The sequence below is a fragment of the Podarcis vaucheri genome, assembly GCF_965113315.1.
Source record: "Podarcis vaucheri genome assembly, chromosome: 7".
Taxonomy (NCBI): domain Eukaryota; kingdom Metazoa; phylum Chordata; class Lepidosauria; order Squamata; family Lacertidae; genus Podarcis; species Podarcis vaucheri.
The window spans coordinates 49,000,606-49,021,185 of record NC_138765.1 but is presented as its reverse complement, the minus strand read 5'-3'; the positions used below and the strand labels follow the sequence as shown (position 1 = coordinate 49,021,185).

Below are 20,580 nucleotides of genomic sequence, written 5' to 3'. Positions count from 1 at the left end.
TTGCAAATCGTATAAAGCCAGGAATGAGGAAGCTTTGGCCCCTCAGAAGCAGCTAGACTCCAATTCCCATCAGTCCCAGCCAGCATGGCCAATGATCAGGAATTGTAATTCAGCAACATCTGAAGACTCACAGGTTCTCATCCCTGTAAACTTTGATGTAAACTTTTCTGACTTGTAACATATTAATTGGTTGATTAAAATGCACGGCAGACATCTAGTGCATATTGGAGAAAGCAGAGCTGGTGTCGTACGTGGCGCCATCTAAGTTGAGTAGACTATGCCACCTCCCCCTGCTCTCCACGACTTTCTCCTCCTCCCTGACACTTCTACTTTCCCTCTTCATCCTCCTCTTCAACCACTGCTTCTTTTATTCCCTGCCCCTGTAACAAGTTTTTTTTTTTAAAGTAACTTGCTGCCACCACAGGGAAGTGAGGATGGCACATGGGATTCTCTTGGTGACCAATCCCATAATAGATCACACCCTTTCCTCAGAGTGAAGGAGAAAAGAGGGAGCAGCAAGAAGAAGAAGAGTAGGGGGTGAGTGATAGAAGTAATGATAAGGTGGATGGGTTGTCCAGCGGCTAGTTCTAGAGGCAAGCAATCTTCTGCCCCCCACAGTTCACCACCTGAGCCATCTGACTTACATGGCCAGCCCTTTCCTGAGCTACACTGAGCCATTTGACTCAGTGTAACTGAAGAAAGGGCTGCTGGTTATGTAAGGAGGGACCTCAGCTCAGTTGTTGACAATAAAACCTGAGTGTATAAGGTCCGAAAGGAACCTTGGGCACAGGGAAAGACTCCAGTTGCAAACCCTGGAGAGAGGCACTGTAGGCAATAGGGCGCTAGAATTACCAATGGTCTCACCCAGCACAGGGCAGCTTCCATTAGTAATTTATTTACAAAAGTAAGGGTGGAGAAGCTCACGCCTGAGGGCCAAATGCGATCCCCAAGCTTCTCTTTCTGGCCCTTGGGACTCTCCTTGCACACCCTCTCACCAGCCACACCCGCATTGGCCCTGATTCACACGCTTCTTTGCTGCTTTTGTTTGGCTGGGATGTGTCATTGAACTATGATAATGCCTCTTGCTTGCCTAGATAGAGCGCAGAGAGGGGTGTGTGTCTAGAACCTACCCTACTGTGCAGTGGCAAAACATACATTGGTTGCTCCAGCCACTGTTACCTCTGGATGCTGGTATATTTGGCCCTCAGGTGGTTGCACAGAAGGAAATGTGACCCTGGGACCCCAGCACTATAAGGCAAACTGCAAATGATCGATTCTGGATTGTGTTTTCTGCACTAATCACAATGGCCAAGGGGCAGGGCAAGAGATGAGCAAGATCAAAATGCAACATAGAGTACCTTGTTAACCATAACAGGAAGGGAAAGAAACCTTGAGTTTGCTCTGTGGCTTTAATGAATGCACTGATGCGTCATGTTCCATCGCATTAGTAGACTTTGACAAAAGACACAGATGCACACAAAAAGGAAGTTTGTAACCTTCAAGGTTGTGCCAAAGAATTAACAGAAAGAGAAGACAATGGAGGGAAAGTCAGTAAATGATTCACTATGGAGACCATTTAAAGCACAACACTTATGAATACATGGAAAGCTACCAAGGTGCAAGACCTTGAACATGATACCCCATAAAATTAATTAAAAATAAAATAGGTCCTCCTAACTTTCTCCTTTCCAAAAAAAAAAAGAAAGAAAGAAAAGAAAAGAAAGAAAGACGACAGAGAGTTGTGCCCGAGAAGTTTGCCATTAAATCAAATATCCTGAGGTAATCCTGAAAGCATAGCATTAAACTGAACTCAAGTTATTTGATATTGGAAACCTGGAGAGGAGCCAAAATGGAGGCTTAAACTCCATTTTCCTTGGCTTTAGAATACACACAGGCAGCATTGGAATTATTTCGTAGGCATGAGCTGCTGTCTTCAAGAGAACGCTGAGCCCATGTGAATCATTTAGCCGTCTGCAATATTTATTGTTTGCACTGACACTTGGATGCTAGTAAAAAAAAATTTTTAGAACTGTTAAAAATAAAGAGGTAGCTCTAGTAACTTGATATGCATAGTTTTTGCACTTATGTTCTCAAATAGGCATAGTTTACTACAGAGAAAGGGTGTGGCTCAATGGTAAAGCATCTACTTTGCATACAGAAGGTCCCAGGTTCAGTTTTCAGTGACATATCCCGGTGTGAAACCCTGGGGGGCTGCTGCGGGTCAATCTAGACAACACTGAGCTATAGGGACCAATTGGCTAACTTGGTATAAGGCAGATTCCTATGTTCCACAGGTGGCTGGTGTCCACTGAGGCTGGTAAGACAGAAGATAATGAAGTCAACAGGAAGTGAATCCAGAGTGATTGATAGGCAGAACCAAACAATTCTGTTTCTTTCTCTCCATACACCTGCCTAATTGCAACTTTGAGACTTAAGGAGGAGGGATCTGACAGCCGGTGTCACCACCTGGACTGGATGTAAGTAACAAGGCATGGGCTGGGGGTTGGCTGAGGGAAGACTGATGTTGGTGGGGAAGCACCCCACTTGCCCTAATGGATCAGTGATCACTGCTATCATAGCTGGCAACTTTTCCCTTTTCTTGCGAGGAATCCTATTCGGAATAAGGGAATTTCCCTTTAAAAAAGGGGAACGTTGACAGCTATGACTGCTATGTTCCTACCTACTCTAGCTGTAATCTTGACAGCTGTTGTTTTTCTCTTTTGTACTCTCTACACACCCACCATTTCAGAAGGAAAGGTAATGACCTAACACATCCAATGTTAAAAATGGAATTAGCAATCACAATGTGTGTTTTGTTTTTTTTTGTTTTTATAATATATTTATTGCATATTTTAAACAAAAAACAAACCAACAAACATATACAATACCATCACCATACGACAAAACAAAAAGAAACAGAGAAAATTTAGAAAGTAAGCATAGAATATAAAGAAAAAAGTACATCTAAAATCAAATTATCCATAAATCATATTTTCATAATCTTTGGACTTCCCCACATCACCCTTTCCTGCATTCTCCATTATATAATTATAAGCAGCAATTTATTACCTTGTTTCGAATCTTATTTTGTAGTTCTCGAATATTATGTCCCCAATGTGTGTTTTGGTTCCTTATTTTTAGTGGGGTAGAATTTGCCCTTTTTATTCTTGGCGGATGAATACCCTTATTATTGTGTTTTATTCTGTGTTGTGGATTTTCTATTTGAATGATCTGTAAGTTGCTTTGAGATTTTTGTAAAAAGCAATAGGCAAATATAATAAATAATATTAAAAATAATAATGGGTTTCAATGTATTGTATGTGACCTTGAATGGACATTTGAGCCTAGAGAAGCAAAAATAAAATTTGAATGTAAATAAGTTACAGTGTAAAAGGTAAAGGTATCCCTGCCCGTACGGGCCAGTAGTGTCCGACTCTAGGGTTGTGCGCCCATCTCACTTAAGAGGCCAGGGAACAGCACTGTCCGCAGACACTTCTGGGTCACGTGGCCAGCGTGACAAACTGCATCTGGCGAGCCAGTGCAGCACACGGAAATGCCGTTTACCTTCCCGCTAGTAAGCGGTCCCTATTTATCTACTTGCACCCGGGGATGCTTTCAAACTGCTATGTTGGCAGGCGCTGGGACCGAGCAACGGGAGCACACCCTGTTGCGCGGATTCGAAATTACAATGAGGAAACATCTAATTTTCTTGCAAAATTGAACACCTCATCCTGGGAATTATTTAAGTATTCCTTTTCATTTTCTTCCAGGCATTCTATGTGGAAGGATGCAAAACATGTGGATGGGTGTGCCTACAAGAGGGCTGGCATTGAAGATTCTGTGTGGAAAATGTCTGTGGGCAAAAAGTGGGGGTTCAGAAAAGAAGCAGGGCCTTGAGTATGTTACAATAATAAATAAATCCCCAAATGAGAGGTGGGAGTACATCTTATGCAACAATGAAGCAAAATAAAAGGAAAGGTTTTCAAATCAAAGCCAGAAGATTGTTTGCACTGAAAGTTCACACGGCCCTAAAGATCATCATCAACTTGTAAAACAACATGCCCTGCTAAACTTTATTTTGCAGCTTATCTGAAAAACAGCATGATTCACACTGCGAAGTGCACCATGAACAAATTTTCTTTCCTTAGAGAGCTCCGTGCATCATTCGTACCCCTGCAGTTTTTTCTATTCTCACCTCCAGATGACTTTTCTTTCCACTTTGCTTCCAATAGCATTTATCTCTTTCTCTCTCCCCTCTATTTTTTATTTTTATTTTATAAAATCTCATAAAGTACATGTGTCAAACCATCCAGCTTTAAGAAATCCTTCAATTAAAATGCACAGAAGCACAGCAATGAGAAGCTGGTCAAAATGGAATGGAGGGCTGAAGTGAGAAGCAGCGGTTGAGAAAAATGTATGGTTGGTGATACAGTGAATGGGCTTAATTGAAATGCTACATGTTGCTAATGAGACAAATCTAATCCTGAAAGTATTTTCTTCCATTAAACATCACTTGAAAATAATTAGGAAGCTCTAATCAATGAGATGGCCAAGCACAGTGTCTGGAAAGTAAATTGCTTTTATGCTGCTGGAGTTATATGCCAGTTAAAAGTGGATAGGCAGCAGAGGAGGGGTCTAATTTGGTGCCAGATTCAGGTTTTGGGGAACACTTGGGCAAGATGATATCAGTGAGTGGGTCTTCCTTGTTGTCTGTTGACTTGCCTGCTTTCTCTCAGCACAGTCTACCTGGTCAACGGGAGAAGGAAAGGCAAACAGAGGCACAGCCAGTTGGAAGTGATTGCGTTTTTAATGGTTTTGATTATTTCTCTTTTGTGAGTTTTCAAAAACCGCTTCTCCATTGATTAGTGCTTCTGTTTCTGATTGTAATGGCTTACGTTGTGATCATGGGCCAGTTCAGTTCCCACCCTCATCGAGCCTTTCATTCCTCCTGGCTTGTATATCCCCCTCTCTTACATGCATAAAGGATGGTTTTGTATCAGGGAAAATGCAGGAACTTGCAGTTTCAAGTAAATATGGACACAAAAATGTGTTCATGTTAGGGGGGATGCATTGAAAAATGCACAAAAATGTGTACTTAAGAGGAAAAGTATTCAAAATGTATATACTACAGAAAAAGAAAGTAAACCTTGTTTCGATACTATCTATGCCTTAGGAGGGAAATGCCCACAATCACACAAAACAACACACATCTTGAAAGTTGCCAGTATTACACCCCTGCTTCCCATGTTGGCACCTAGTAGCATGGAATAAGCATAATCTTTAGAGACCTAGCCAAAGTTTTAATGAAATCTTTGCTAGGACTGGAAACCATTCTTTGGAAGGCTGAAGAGGAATGTCAGGCTGGGGTGTTTGTGATAAATACAGCCCTCTAAACCTCTCTGTAAGGCTCTTGGGATTCTCCCCATACCACGTCCCTCTGCAGCCCTCTTTTATTGCTTTTCCCTGGCTGGAATATGTCCTTGAACTATGTAGCGCCTCTTGCAGCTGAAGTGATGTGCCTGTAGAAACGTCTGGCTTTCACGTGACCTACTCTACAAAGAGTCAAGTCTGTTGCTCCTCCCAGTTTTTCCTCTGGCCCCACCCACCACAGGCACGCAGCCCCTGGGAGTTTGCCCATGACAAATGTGGCCCTCAGGATGAAAAACTCTCCTAACACAATTGGCAGGCTATGTTATCTCTGTCTTTGAGGCCACAAGGAGCGGGGCCATCCAGTGACAGCTGGACATGCTTTAATACTGCTATAAAAGTCTCTGCTTGGAGTAAAATCTTTCTAGCCTTCTGGTCCAAATTGCTGAAGAGCAATTTCCACTGTGCTGTGCATTTCTCCATCGATTTATCATCCCCTTTAGAATCTTTACCTATCTTGGAACGTTCCTCCATGCAGGCTCTTTTATAACTCACAATAATGTGTTTATGTCATTTACAATGTGAGAAAAGTTTCAGTTAGAATAGTTTAAGAGTGCTGTTGTGAGATGAATGGAGGTTTACGAACAACATGCTACCTATTGTAGAATTTTCTGTCACCTACCCCAGACAAAATTTACAGGCAAGTATAGAACTTCTTCTGGAAGAAGCACTGTGGAACACAAACAACCTTAACTCGAGATTTATAGATTTATTGAATATTTTCTGTCCCAAACTTCCTCCAGTCTGGAGCACAGGACAATGAACACCAAGAATAATAAAACCACAATATGTCAGTAAAACAACACGAAAACCACAAAATCAAATCAAATAGGATAGGCAGCAACCATTGTATCTGTAATCCCCCCGCCCCACCCCCCAGAAAAAAAAAATTGCTTCATGGATCAATTGCCTGGCCAAATAAAAATCTCTTTAGCCTTTTCATAAATATTGCTACAGTGGGGGCAGACTGAAAATCACTTGGAAGGGTGTGAGCAGTTGTGGGTCAAACACCAAGAATTTACTATCTCATGCCATCACCCTCCTAGTCAGGGGTGCCCCATGCCATATAATCAATCACAAGATGTGGTGCGTGGACACCATTTGAATGGCAATGCCCAGAAACCTTTTGGGGGGGGGGATCAGCCTCCTCAAATATTTTATGGGGCAGCTGAAGGGACCTCAGCCAATAGGAGTTGGCTCCTATGCTTCTAGTCTCTGTTATGACCAGGGCAATGCACGAGACCTCTTCTGCTTAATGTATTGCACAGGTCAGTCAGTGGTGGAAGAAGATGCTCTCTCATATATTTGTCTGAATTAATCCATAACCTTTTATTCATCTGTGCCTTGCTTTCGGGTGAGTTGGTTGGGAAACCTAACTAAGGAGGGATTGCAATCCAGAAGAAGATGTTAAACTATATTAAAAAAATGTATTGGCTGTATATTTCATGTTGCAGATGAGTTAGTGTAATCCTGTATAAGAGTTTGACATCATTTCAAATGCATGAAAATGGCTTCATTTAAGAATCACCACCATGAATTTTACGCATGCTACTTGATTCCCAGATAGCATTTATAGCAGTGTTTGTTTAATCTGTAAAAAGGCTTCAGGCAAAGTAGACTAATATTTTGCTACCCTTTTGGAAATCATGATGCTCTGTCACTTGTTTCCATGATTGGCTAGTCTGAGACAAACGAATGCCCCAAATTAATGTGAATTACAGTGATGGATACTGTCAGCAAGAAAATTAATTTTGAAATTTTCACGTGGAGTCACAACTCTAATATTATGCTTGTTCCAGTGCTTTTGTTTAATTTTCTGCACCTCCTTTCCATTCCTTGGCCAGAATCTAAAGATTTGCACCTGAGAGCTTCACATTCCTTAAGGCATTTTTTTTTAAAAAAATACTTTTTATCATTTAAAGTTTCCAGTGCCATATTAAAAATGACATTTAGAACTCTATTTTAATGTATGCCATGCAGCTTGGAGAGCTGCTTTTTGGAGAAACCAAACTCTAAATCTTCCTAGGGGGAATAAATTCATTTCTTTGGTATAGAATTTGGTATAGAATTCATTTCTTTGGATCTTGACTATTACGTTCTTCAAAGTCCCAACCGGCTCACCATACTTCCTGCCTTTCTTTTGCAAACTAGGACTTATTCCCACCGTGTTATTATTATTATTTTTTGAACACCTATATTCACTGTACCAGGGTGGGGGACCTTATTCAGCCTGAGGGCCACATTGCCTTTTGGGCAGGGGCCACATGTGGGTAGGCAAAAGGGCAAAAGTGGGCACAGCAATGAATGTGAATTTTACCTTTGTACAATAAACTAGTTTCTACACACACACACACACAGAGAGAGAGAGAGAGAGAGAGAGAGAGAGAGAGAGAAGTTGAGTTTTCTATCAGGAAAGCTTCCATTCCAACAAGGTAAACAAAGGAGACTGCAAAACAAACTTAGTGAGGGATGGGACGTGGGTGTGGCCCAGGGGAGAGTCTTGAGGGCCAGACAGAAATGACTCCAGGCTGAGGTTTCCCATCCTTACACTATACCCATTTTGTTTAATCTTTCCTCATGTAGTCTGCCTTCTAGGATGAAAGTATTATCACAGCTGTCTGTGGATGTGTGTCACACCACTAGATATAGATATCCACACCACGTGGATATAGATATCCACGGTTATAGGTGGATGAATCGGTTTATTTCTAGTCGCTGTCATTTCCATATTTGTTCACCGATCCCATCCTTGTTTCTGCATTAATGTGTGTTTTTTTAAATAAATAAAATAAAAAATTCCACTTGAAAAATTCCATTTAAATACATATGTGTTAAATTTTTTAGAATATGTTATCTCAATGATCAAGTTTGCAATAATAAACTAGATGCAGGGAGATGATAAAGAAAGACGATGATAAATGGAGGTCAGTTGGAATATGTATGAAGAGAACTTGGAACAGCGAAGGGTGGGCTGGCTCATCTGCTTCTGCAATGCTTTAAAGCAGAGAGGGGAAACCTGTGCTCCTCCAGTTGTAAGTGGACCCCAGTTCCCACCACACTCAGCCAGAGTGGCCAATGGTGAAGGATGATGACAGCTGGAGTCCAGCAACATCTGGAGGGTACCATATGTTCCTCATCCCTGGGGTTCAGGGAGATAATGAAAATGCTGGTTTTCAGGTGCCTGAAAATATGAAGTACTTGCTATTTATTGTTTGTTTATTGTGTATATATAGTCTCTTTTCTGTGATATTTATGTGTGTGTGTGTATATATATAGATAGATATAGATATAGATATAGATATAGATATAGATATAGATATAGATATAGATATAGATATAGATATAGATATAGATATAGATACTTATTTCAAACTTGTAGCATATATCAGGAATGGCATTGATGATACAAAATTAAATGCTGTTATGTATTAAAAATATAATAAAATAAATTATAAACGTAAGTATTGCGTATCAAAATGCTCATGTCCAAATGTACCAGCTCACAAGAAGATGACTAAAATGTATTTTGATACTGTTTTATTGATCCTTTCGTATTTTGCCCCACTAGCCGTCATAATTTTCCAAGCTGTTAAAGTTAAAAATATGCTTAAGAAGACTAAGAAAACATCAACACACACACACACACACACACACACACACACAATTGTTTTATTTATTTCCCCCCAAAATTATGATCTTTAATTTTAAACAACAGCATCTCTCCTCAAGTTGGTTAAAAATGTGGCCACATTATATTATATTATTTCATTAATATATTATTATAATGCCTGCTAGTTTTCTATGTCAATCACAGTATGCTGGATTTCAACATGGCAACTCCCTGCCTATAACCCTAAAGTGGTACAGTCAATGAAAATGGTCTCATGAGATTCTGTTCTCAATATGACTCTTGCTTTAACAGTTGTTAACTGAAAACGGGAAGTATTCCAATAAAACAAAAATACAAAAACACACCCCTGACCAGTAAATAACATAACACTTTTTTTTGCTCCTATTCCTGATTGTTTTGAACTGAAAAAATGCTTTAGAAATCATATTTCTGTTGTACTCCATGAAAGAAGAATGGCTTCAGTACACAGTAATTTTCATAGAAAGGGTTTGTCAGAAATTATTGTAAATAGCAGTCATTTAAAGCTCTGAATTCAAGTTTTAAGAAGAAGAAAATGTACAATAAACAGCTCTCTTACCACACAAGCCATCTTTTAAAAGCAAGTGGGGTTGGGAATTTGGATTGTGGCTTTATAGAGCAATTCTTATATGCACTGAAACACTTCTGGGCCCATTAGATCTCTGACAGTGTCTGGAATCCACACACTCCATTTCAAACAGAGAATGCTATTGTTTTAGTGCAATTAGCAGCAGCACTTACTAGAGACGGCAACATGCTGGAAAATTAATTGAGAATTTAACCTTCAGATGAAAAATATTCAGTCCGTTAGATTTCGTTGTAATCAGCTTAAGCAGTCGTACATGAATTGAGGAATACAATGCCGGGTTTAGCTATTTCTCTTCTGATTAATGCAACAATGTATTTTGTCTTCTTCTTTTTTTTGCATAGCCCATTTAATGAATATTATGCAGAAGATATATCTATTATCTCTCCAAATGGCAATGTACTAATGATTCTTGTTTCCATTTGCTAAGTGGATGGTTAGCATGATTAACAGTGGAGATCTTTTTTTGGTTCTGAAAGCTGACAGCCACCATGTATGCAGAATGGGAACCTGTCACGGGCACCAATTCTCAACGTTCATTGGCAAATCTGCCCATTTCAATTTCTCATTTTCCCAATCTTAAATTTGGTTTGCCACATTTCCTCATCAGTTTGCACTTTCTTCTTTTAAGTACTCATGAAAATTAATCACAATTTTAGGGCAAATTTCTCTATATCCCTTTATATGCAGTTTTTTCTAATTGCTTTCCCCCCCAGCAAATAAATTTCCCCACATATAATGCATTTTGTATGTTAGCTTCACAAATATGTGCATTTCTAGTATGTGTGTTATCCTAGTAGATGCATTTTTGAACACAATACTTGACTGGAGAACCACATTGCAAACTTTAGAGAGATGCACATTTTGAAGGATGGTTGCCATCAGGTTTGCATATTGTTTTGGAAAGTGTTACGGTTTGGTTTTCCTTAATACATGTTCACATCAAAAGTGCAAATTAGATCAGCTTGCCTTTCAATGCAAACTGAATCAAAATTCTGCCCCATCCCTGTCGGCTAGTGAATCTTTCTCATTGCAAACCTATATGAAGGGACATGGACCTTATGCCAAGGGGATACTATGAGGTTTGTGTTTCCAGATTCTTTAATTATACATACCATTTAGCTGCAAACCAAATTCTCTTGACGTTTTATTTTCCTTTGTCTGAATCATTGCCAAAAGATATCTTCTTTGATGTGTGCTGGCCAAACTGATTTTCTTTTTGCCAGAGCAATTTCTGCCACAGTTCTTCCTTTGTTATGTAATCTCATCCAGTAGAGCAGAAAACCCAGATTTCAACATTAAATAAAGCTCCTTTAATTACATTTTTCCAATCAACCTAAGCAGAATCCATTACATGCAAATGCATAGTGCAAACAAAAGCCATTCAGATTATTTTTTTGGATGAGGGTGGGGGTTGCTATTCAGTGGGATGTGGATAGCTGCAACATGAAAAAAAAATGGTGTGGGGAAGGGAAGGAGGCAGATGAAAACCCAAAAACTAAGCATAGTACAACATACAATTATTCATATTTGAAAGAAGATGATATGGGCACAGTGATAGCTTTGTATACTCACACAATTGCAATGCCATATAATGGTAGCTGTACCATTTTCAGATGGACATGTGATTTCAGTTGGTTTTGCATGCACACACATGTGCAGCATGATTTGGAGAGGGAGAGGCAATTATGTTCCACCTTTCCTGCCACAAACAAGTACTCCTTACTTGAGGAGTCAGCTCAATGGCAGTTTCAATCCCTGGTATCTCCAAGTAAGACTGCGAGTTGCTGCCAGTCATTGTGTACAATACTGAGCTAGAAGGACCAATGGTCTGACTCAGTGTAAGGTAGCTTCTCTCTCTCTCTCTCTCTCTCTCTCTCTCTCTCTCTCTCTCTCACACACACACACACACACACACACACCTCTTATTGGGAAGGGCCATAGCTCAGTGGTAGAACATCTGCTCTTCATGTATAGCGTAAGATCTCAGTAGTCTGCCTTGCTTAGTCTAATTAGGCTCAATGGAGGTCTGCTGTGGTTCTTAATGTCCAATGCTTTCTGTGTAACCAATAAAACCTATAGCCTCCATCCATAAGTATGCTTATTGCCTTCAAATCCGAAAGAACCACGGCCTTTGGCAACCAAAACCTTTGGCAGGATAAGCTGGAATTTGATTTGTATTCTTCAGAGAATGAGGGTGAGAACTCTGGAGCAGAAGGGCTCATAGGCCCAGCTCCCAAAAGCACTTCCACCAGAAGAGCCTGTGGTGCCAGTGTCCTTCCACCCTGTGGTTGTAGTGCCACAGACACAGAGGACTACATCACAGAGGCCCCTTTGAGACCACAATCTCCCCTGCTCTGTCAAAGAAGAAGAATGATGGAGCAAGCTGGCAAGCCACCTTCCGTGACAGTGGGGCTAGCAAGATGGATGTTGAAGCTGCTGCTATATATGACTCAGGGTCAGTTTGATGATTGCTGAAGTAACATCAGAGCTATCACCTCATGTGGCCAAGCTTTACCTTGTAACTTCTCTTACCTGAGATCAGTGCTCTTCTTACAATAACTGAGGGCTGCATCCCCTTCTGGGCAATTGTCTCAGTGCCACATGCCAATGATGAGTAGAGCTAAAGGCAAAAGTGGGCCTTATGAATGTGAATTTTACAGTTGTACAGCAGAATAACTTCTACCTTCTCACTCCCCACCCCATCCCTATCCTCCATCCAGACAAGCAAGAAGCATTATCAGAATTCAACGACATTCCTGCCAGCCAAAAACAAACTACCTTGGGCTAGTTTGACAAAATGGCCTTGGGGAGGGCTGCCATACATCTGGAATCTTCTGGATATATCCAGGATTTGTCTGTTGGAAATAGCACCCAGGCTGAATTTCCAAAAATTGGTAAAAAAATGTCCAGGAAAACCAGGGCATATGACAACCCATGTCAGAAGTGTTGATTCTTTTGTGGTGGATTTCCTTAAAAAATAAATAAATCATTTTTTTGAAATATGGCAACCCTTGTGAGAATTTCAAGGACCAGGTAAAAGTCATGAAGGGTTAAGATTCCCTACCCCTGCTGTAAAAAAATTAAGTTGCATCCTAATTTCACCCAATACACAATGTATATATCTTCCTTCATGAGTAATTATCATTATTAATTTAGTCAACATATGGTGTAAATTTAGAGCTTTTCTGAAAAATAATGTATGGTGATGAAAATGTAGACTATGTTGTTGCACTATTTTGATTTGTTTTCTCTCTTTTTTACAATCGTTCTATCAAAGAGGGAATAATTAGAAAGCGCATCAACATGCAGGATAAAAAAATGTTAAATGATTAACACTGTTCCATGCTTCTGGTCCCCTCTCTACTCTCCTTCTTTCTTTCCAAATGAAAGAGAGCTGTCACTCTCCTCTCTTGCAAGAGTGGTTGTTAACTATATGAAAATTGTCTCAAGCAGTAGGTCAATTAATTACAGCATTTTAAAGCTTCCCTTGTAGAGCAGCAATTAATTTAACAGCATTTCACTAGATTTCTTCCTCTAGACTTAACAGTTTTTTTAAAAAACCACTGTAACTCTAGGCAGATAGTGTGGCTTTATTGTATGTGACAGCTTTCCCCAAAGATCATATTTTTATTCTTTAATAAATATTGGGACTGGGTTTCTTTTTAATTATCTGTGACACTGCTTTATTATTAATAGAATGAAAACAGAGGAATGCAGAGTATACAAGCAGAAATGGGATGAGCAACCTGTTATGTCTGGTTCTGAGAGCTCTGGGACAAAGTCAGCATGATGCTGGCAGATTCGTTTGTTTAAATACTTTCATTCTCACATCCCTGGAAATGTGAAACTGTAAATAGGTTGAACTATGAGCCATGACTTTATTAATGACAGTGCCTGATCCGCAACATTCTTAATTAGTTAAAGCCCATCTCCCTTGACAAAGTGCAGGTATTATTGATACCAAGGTGAGAGCTAGAATATTGCATTACCTGCTGCTCACTTTATGTGGGTGACTGACCACCCTATCCTAGGAGTAGTTGGTGGAGTGGCACAGGTGTTCTTCACCCACTTTCTCAATACTGAACATTGTTGCCAATTCCTGAGAGGTATGAGGAGTTCTGTGTTGTGTGCGCATGGCAACAAAGCCAACCTGACTTTCCTTCCACTGCACGCACGCCATGCTGAGCTCCCCACTCCTATCCCTCTCAAGAACTGGCAGTGACACATAGAACTGGGAAGATAAGTAAGTCTAGGAGTCAAGAAGGTCATCAAAGCCCAAGGGAGGTGGCATTCCCTAGCCCAGATTCCCTTGAACCAGTAAGCTCCCTCTCCAGTACCCTGATGCTTCATGATGCTCACCAAAGTCAGTCATATCTCTCATTCCCTGGAATCCACTTTGAATCTGGACATTTGTGATCTATCATAAAAGTCTTAAGGCTGGTGTGATGGCCTGGGATTCCGAGTCTGAGAGCGATCCGGAGGAATCCCAGCCGGCACAGGAGTCCCCGCCTCCAGGGCCAGCTGAACTGGGACAAGGCCTAGATGCTGAGGAAACTCAAGAGCAGGCACCAGGTGAAACCATTCTGGCCCCAGAGGTGCTGGATGACTCAGTGGCCACAGGTGAGCCTCCTCCAGGGCCCAGTAACCCTTCGGCCTCTCCTGATCTGCAGAGGCTTAGGGCAGAGAGGCGAAGGGAACTGGTTGCCCCCAGGAGGAGTGCTCGCCTTAAGGCCAGAGGAGGCAGGGCTCCTGGGGGTCGGGACCGCCCCTGACCTTAGAAGAGGATAAAAGCCCAGTCAGGCCGGCCCCAGGTTGCGGGAGCAACGTCGTTGTTGGCTTCGGACCTTCTTGTGTTCTTGATCTCTGCTCGGCCTCCTGTTCCTGACTATCCAGTACTCCTGTTCCCTGCTCGGCTTCCTGTTCCTGACTATCCAGTACACCTGTTCCCTGCTCGGCCTCCTGTTCCCGTCCATCCGGTGTTCCTGCTACCTACTCAGCCTTCTGTTCCAGCGTTCCTGTTCCCCGCCCAGCTCTCTGCATCGGACCTCGCCCCTCTTCGTGTGGACTCTGCTACACTCACGGTACCTTACCCCCGGGACCAGCACAGCTGGATAAAACCAAGTGGTGCACCCAATCAATGAAATAACGCAGAGCATGCAAAACAAGTTCCTTCCCCAAGCCCAATTTAGGAATGGGAACCAACACATCCCTATTCCAAGGGCAGGCAACATAGTACCCTCCTGGTGTTGTTTGAGTCCAAATCCCACCATCCTTTAGGGTGTAGTCCATCATTTTCACGAGAGAAGCACATTGGCTACCTCTCTCCAACTCAGATCAACAATAAACTAGTTAGTCTTGCATTGCCCAAAGTTGAGTGTGTGAGTGCGGTGCTGTCACACCTGGAACTTTCAGCTGATTGACAATCCATCCTCTTATTTCCAATGGCATTTCCCCCCATCCAAAACCGATCTACAAAAACCTTTTGGCTCAGTGCTATCTGAGTGGAGAAACAGATGCCTATCACTAATTTGATACCTGATTATTGATTTTCTGGAAAATACACATGGGATTTGGATTACAGCAGAACATGTTGTTGTACATTTGTTTTGTGTGTACAGTTCTTCCCTGGTGTTTTCCTTATATGGAGAGTTAAGTGTAAAAGGTTTCAGTTTTGCAGACACAATGTCTCTGGTGGCTTTTTAACATCTGAATCTCTTTGGCACTTTAAGACCCCTATTTTGTGTTGGGGCACTTCAGAGAGACCCCAGTTCATTTCATACTATCACATTTAGCCGGAAGCAGCTCCACTTTGGTTATAGATTTGGAATTCATCTCAATCTTTTATACAGCCCTAGTAGGTACAAATTATTTGACCTCTGAAGTAATAGAATCTAGTTTTATCTTATTATGGGATGCTGATATGCAGGGTCGCTTATCATTTTATTTTTGACAAAGGTAGGGCACCAAATATTGGCTCAGTGTGCCTAACTGATCTGAGAGGTAGCTCTTCTGATGTCAATAGGATTACACCAAGAACAACTTTACCCCAGTGACCTTAATCAAAATGAAGAAGAAGAAAGTGGTCAGGAGAGAGAGGGCAGGGGGAGAGGAAGAAGAAGAGGAAGAGAGAAAGAGAGAGAGCTTAGTCGCTGTATAATAAGATCTTTATAAAGTATTATAGGATTTAGGCCTTTCAGGAGAGGGTGGAGGGAAGTGTATGTATGGAAGATATTGATATATAGGTACACACACACTTTTTAATCGGGTACCTCATGACTGTTGGGGGCATAAAGCATTATATTTAATGAAAACGATTTTCATAGTTATCCCAGGCTACTGCTTAGTCTAAGGGGAATGAAATATGTCACACAAATGGAGATTAGGATATGATTTGCTATGGAGGCGTCAGAGGCTTCTGCTTTAGGTAAGTCTCCTTTGCTCCCTTTCCTTTATTCTAGGATTCAGTTGCAGCAAAACCCCAAACAAAAGAAATCACCTTTATTAGGCTCCTCCAGTGATGAGCACTGCTTTGCCCTCCTCCTTTGATTTAATAGGCAGCTTCTGATGCATGATTGCCATCAGTTCCCCTGACTGTGCAACGTTCCAGAATTGTGATGACATGTTGTCTTTGAGAAGGAGAAAGAAAGAAAGATTAGTATCAAGTAACTCATTCCAGTTCCAGAGTTCGTGGTCGTTTAATCAGCATCTTTGAAGATTCAGATCTTGCTTAGTGGTGGCGAAGGGGTAGCCTGAGATCAACAAAGGCATGTTAATTGTTCTCTTTTTTTCTGACTGCATGTGTACAAGCTTCTCCACTTTCTGGATCTTATTAATACAAGGGTCACAACATAGCTGCTGTCAGTTTTCTTTGTCCTGTGCCTATAGAATTTATAACACAAGCAAGGTTTCTTTTGCCTCCCTTGTGGCCACTGTCAGGAGAGCAGAAATGGCAGCGTTAGGAATTGCTGATAACTCTTTCACAAGGATATTGTGTGTTATCAAACCACACATAATAAGTGTACCTCTGCCCCTCCCTTTTCTATAGCAAATACAGTTTTTCTTTCATCCAGAAATTCTATCACCCTTTTGAATGTTCACAATTTCTTTTCTTTGCAGGATCTAAACAGAGATCCTGGGCACAGCCAGACAAAAGCCAAGTCTAATCAAGGGCATTAATATATAATTTTAAAGGCCGAACCTTTGCTTTGTGCCTCTGAATCTGCTGGGAATTGCAAGTGGGGAGAAGGATGTTCCACACAAATCCTGCTTGCAGGCTTCCCATTGGCATCTGGTTACCTACTCCTAGAACTTCCTGTTCAGCCTCTGGCCTGATTCCACCGGGGCTGATGCTCTTATATTTGTACATTTCAGGGTTTGTTTTTCTCTGGCAGGGTGGGCAACTAGTGGGCGTTCCTTCTTCACAGGGAACTCTGGTATCAACAAATATGAGCAGAGATAGCCACTCTTGAGACCACAGAGGGATGGTAAATGTTGCATAATACAACTGACTCAATAGAGGTTCCAATGAGTGTTCACTGGTGTTAGCATGTTATGAATGACCACCACACAATATTAAATTTGTCTTTTTTTGGCAAGGTCCCTAACCAATCAGTTGTGATATGCTAGACATTCCAGAATTGCTGCATCCCATTTTCTGTTGCGCTAGCCCTTCATTGTAAATCCCTTTGATTTCCAATAACTTGCTATTTGTCCAGGCAGATGCATTATGTGACCCATGACAGCAGCAAAATAATCAGACTGTACAACCAAATCAGGCCAAACCTTTATTGACAGCAGCAGGCAGGGCAAGGGTTGGCATGGCATTTGGTCCAAGGATCAGTTCATCATTCCACAAGCCCCATGTTGACAGAATGGATCGACTGGGTTTGGATCACTCCAAACCTGTATGACAGGAGCTGGCCAGTGTTGAACCTTGCTGTGGTACAAGCCAAGCAAGCAAGGTCTCACTGGGGAACCAGGGTGCAAATTCCAACCAGGCAGATACCGAACCCACGCTTGGGTTTGCCATGGTCAATCCATATCTCAAGTCCCTTATGGGCCCCCCTATACTATGTTGATTGTGCCCAAAACCAATTCTACCCTCATACAAACAATTTTCTTCTGCCTAACAAAGGAAAGCCATAATTTCACTGAGGGAAAGGCAAAACCCACCAACCTGCAAACCAAGTGCCAATCAGGTTGGGGGGGGGAATCATTTTCAGCCCTGTCAACCAGTGACCTAAAATTGCTCAGTGAAGGCTCTAACCCGAGGGTGGATCAGCAGAAAGCTCTCAAAGCAAAATGGATGTGAGTTCCAGGGGAAACAGCCTTATATAGGCTTCTCTTCTCCTCTGCAGCATGGGTTCATGGGACAGCTTTTCCCCATGATCCCATCACACAGTGAAGCCTTGCCCAGTATTTTTCTGTAATCAGTGGGCCACAGCACCGGTTATTGGTCACAGAATGGGTTTTCTAGCCTGGCTGCTGCCAGCAACAGAGCTGTTAGTAGTTTGTTGCAAAATACTACTGTTTGATGCATTGTTTCTCAAAGCAGCTTCACACTGACAGCCATTGCTAATTCATTTCTAGCCAAGGTGTAAAAATATTTGCATAGGGTAAAGACATCCCTGCCCTGTCAATGTCTCCTGGTGTAAACACAAAGAGAAATAAATCTGACACTTACTGAGCATAAACAGAGAGGAGGGAAAGCACTGTAAAACACACTGAGATGGGGGGGGGGACAACTTCACTGAGCTCTACCACCGGTAATGTGTACACACCCTAGGTGTCTTATTATTTCCTACTCAGTGGCCTAGAAAGGAGGCAAAACTATCAAGCAAGCACAGGGACATAGCTCTCAAGTATCTGCACCACCACAGCTTCTTTCTGTAAGGAGAGGACAGGCCCAGGCTGCCCCCATCAATTAGTCCACAATCTGTGCTGGGGGAAAAAAACAAAGATAAAGCAAATCATTCTGGCCAGATCAGCTATGATTAATGGAATCTGACTGGAAGCTTGCAAAAGGCTGAAGCATGATAGTTTCAAAGGAGAAGACAATGGAATAACTTATTCTTTCTGCAGATGCAAATAATTGGGAGGTGGGGGTTGTCCTTCTTTATATCATGCACCTTTGGGAGATTCCCTTTGGTTCTTTGAGTGGCTTTTGTAAAAAAATAAATGTGTTAATCAGTAATGACACTTGATCATTATTTCAAAATGCAGAAGGAGATAATAATACGGAAGCTGAGGAATAGGGCAAAGGAGAGAGAAAAGAATATTAAGTGAAAGGAGTGGGGAGGTTTTTGTTTACTGCCATGCAGCTGGAATTACCCTTATTTTGGAGCTTTGAGAAGTGCAATTATTCCGCTGACAATGGTAGGAACAAAATTTCCTTTATACGCCAGGCATCATTTTGTGTCATTTATTATTCTAATCAGCACCTGCTGTACATTATTTAGCCTTGCTGCTCAGCAGTCAGATTTCTAAAAGATGTTCCGTACTCTAGAAATGTGCCATAAAAGTTGGAGACTGTGTGGAGGTCCCAGAAGCATGAACTGAGAACATAGGAAGCTGACTGATGCCAAGTCAGACAATTGATGATCTAGCTGGCAGCTGCTCTCCAAGGTTTCAGTAGGGCTGGCCGAAGACATTTTGCTGCTTGAGGCAAAGGACAAGATGGTACCAGCACCAGCAGCCCATTGCATATACATAAGCTAAGTGGGTTGGCAGTTAAATCTTGTTACTTAAATGGTCAGGGCCAGCCTAAGACATTTTGTCACCTGAGGCGGTTGGTGCACCTGGCCTCATGGGTGGGCCGGGGCTGTGAATTGTGGTGGAATGGCATCCTCTAGTGCAATGTAAGCCAGCAGGCTACTCAAGACGGTGTTTAACCAACATGTATTGGAAATCATTCTGATCTCCAGCGGAGGGAAATGGCTAGAGGGTTCAGAAGGAAGGGTTGAATGGTTGTTGCCCCCAGTGTCTACCACCTGAGATTGTTTCCTCACTCTGCCTAATGGTATTGCCGGTCCTGGGTTTCAGGCAGGAGTGTCCCCAGCTCTACCTGAAGATGCCAGAGATTGAACCTGGGACTTTCCTGTACCAAACATATGTTCTCCCTCCGAGCTATGTCTTTTTCCCGATTGCATTGAATTGCATTGAATCTCATTTGGTCACAGGCAACATTTGTCCTGCAGCAGAAACTAAAAGGCCACACACACACACACACACACACACACACACACACATGTAAGATGGACAAATCTGTCCATGTTTGCTTTTTCCAGGTGCTCTTTCTGGCCCTCTCAGCTCTCCACAGGCCATAACCTGCAGCAAGGTTATGCATTCACATGCTCACATCTTCTTTCAGTGTTTTTGCCTGGCTGAAATGTGTCCTTAAACTCTGATAATGCCTCATGATGGTCTGGATGGAGGACAAAGAAAGGTGTAGGAGAGTGAGTGTGTAGAAACTGGTTTGTTGTTTAGTCGTTTAGTCCTGTCCGACTCTTTGTGACCCATGGACCAGAGCTCGCCAGGCACTCCTGTCGCTCACTGCCTCCCACAGTTTGGTCAAAGAAACTAGCCTACAGTAAAAGAAGATTCGCATTCATTGCCCCACCCACTTTTGCTTCTGGCCTGCGTACCACAGGCAGGTGGCCCCCTACCTGGAAGTAAGGATGGAATTTTTTATTTGTTCCCTCTGTTTATCATTTTTCCCAACTTCAATTTACTTTCCTACATTTGTTCAGCAATTTGAGGGTTGTTTTTTTAATGCTCGTGAAAATTATTCAGCATTTTAGTGCAAATTTATCAATTTATCATAATACAATGCATTTTTGCATGTTATTTTCACTAGTACAGCGGTACCTCGGGTTAAGTACTTAATTCGTTCCGGAGGTCTGTTCTTAACCTGAAA

At 41.8% G+C, this 20,580-nt stretch overlaps 1 long non-coding RNA gene across 1 annotated transcript in view; it reads left to right on the top strand.

Moving 5' to 3' along the window:
* LOC309537511 overlaps nucleotides 1–5,080 on the top strand; it is a 41,954-nt gene extending 36,874 nt beyond the window's left edge. The window contains exons 4-5 of the long non-coding RNA XR_014221939.1: nucleotides 2,295–2,477; nucleotides 3,771–5,080. This is a non-coding gene — a long non-coding RNA (uncharacterized lncRNA). The remainder of the gene's footprint in view (nucleotides 1–2,294; nucleotides 2,478–3,770) is intronic.
* The last annotated feature ends 15,500 nt before the right edge of the window (nucleotides 5,081–20,580 follow it).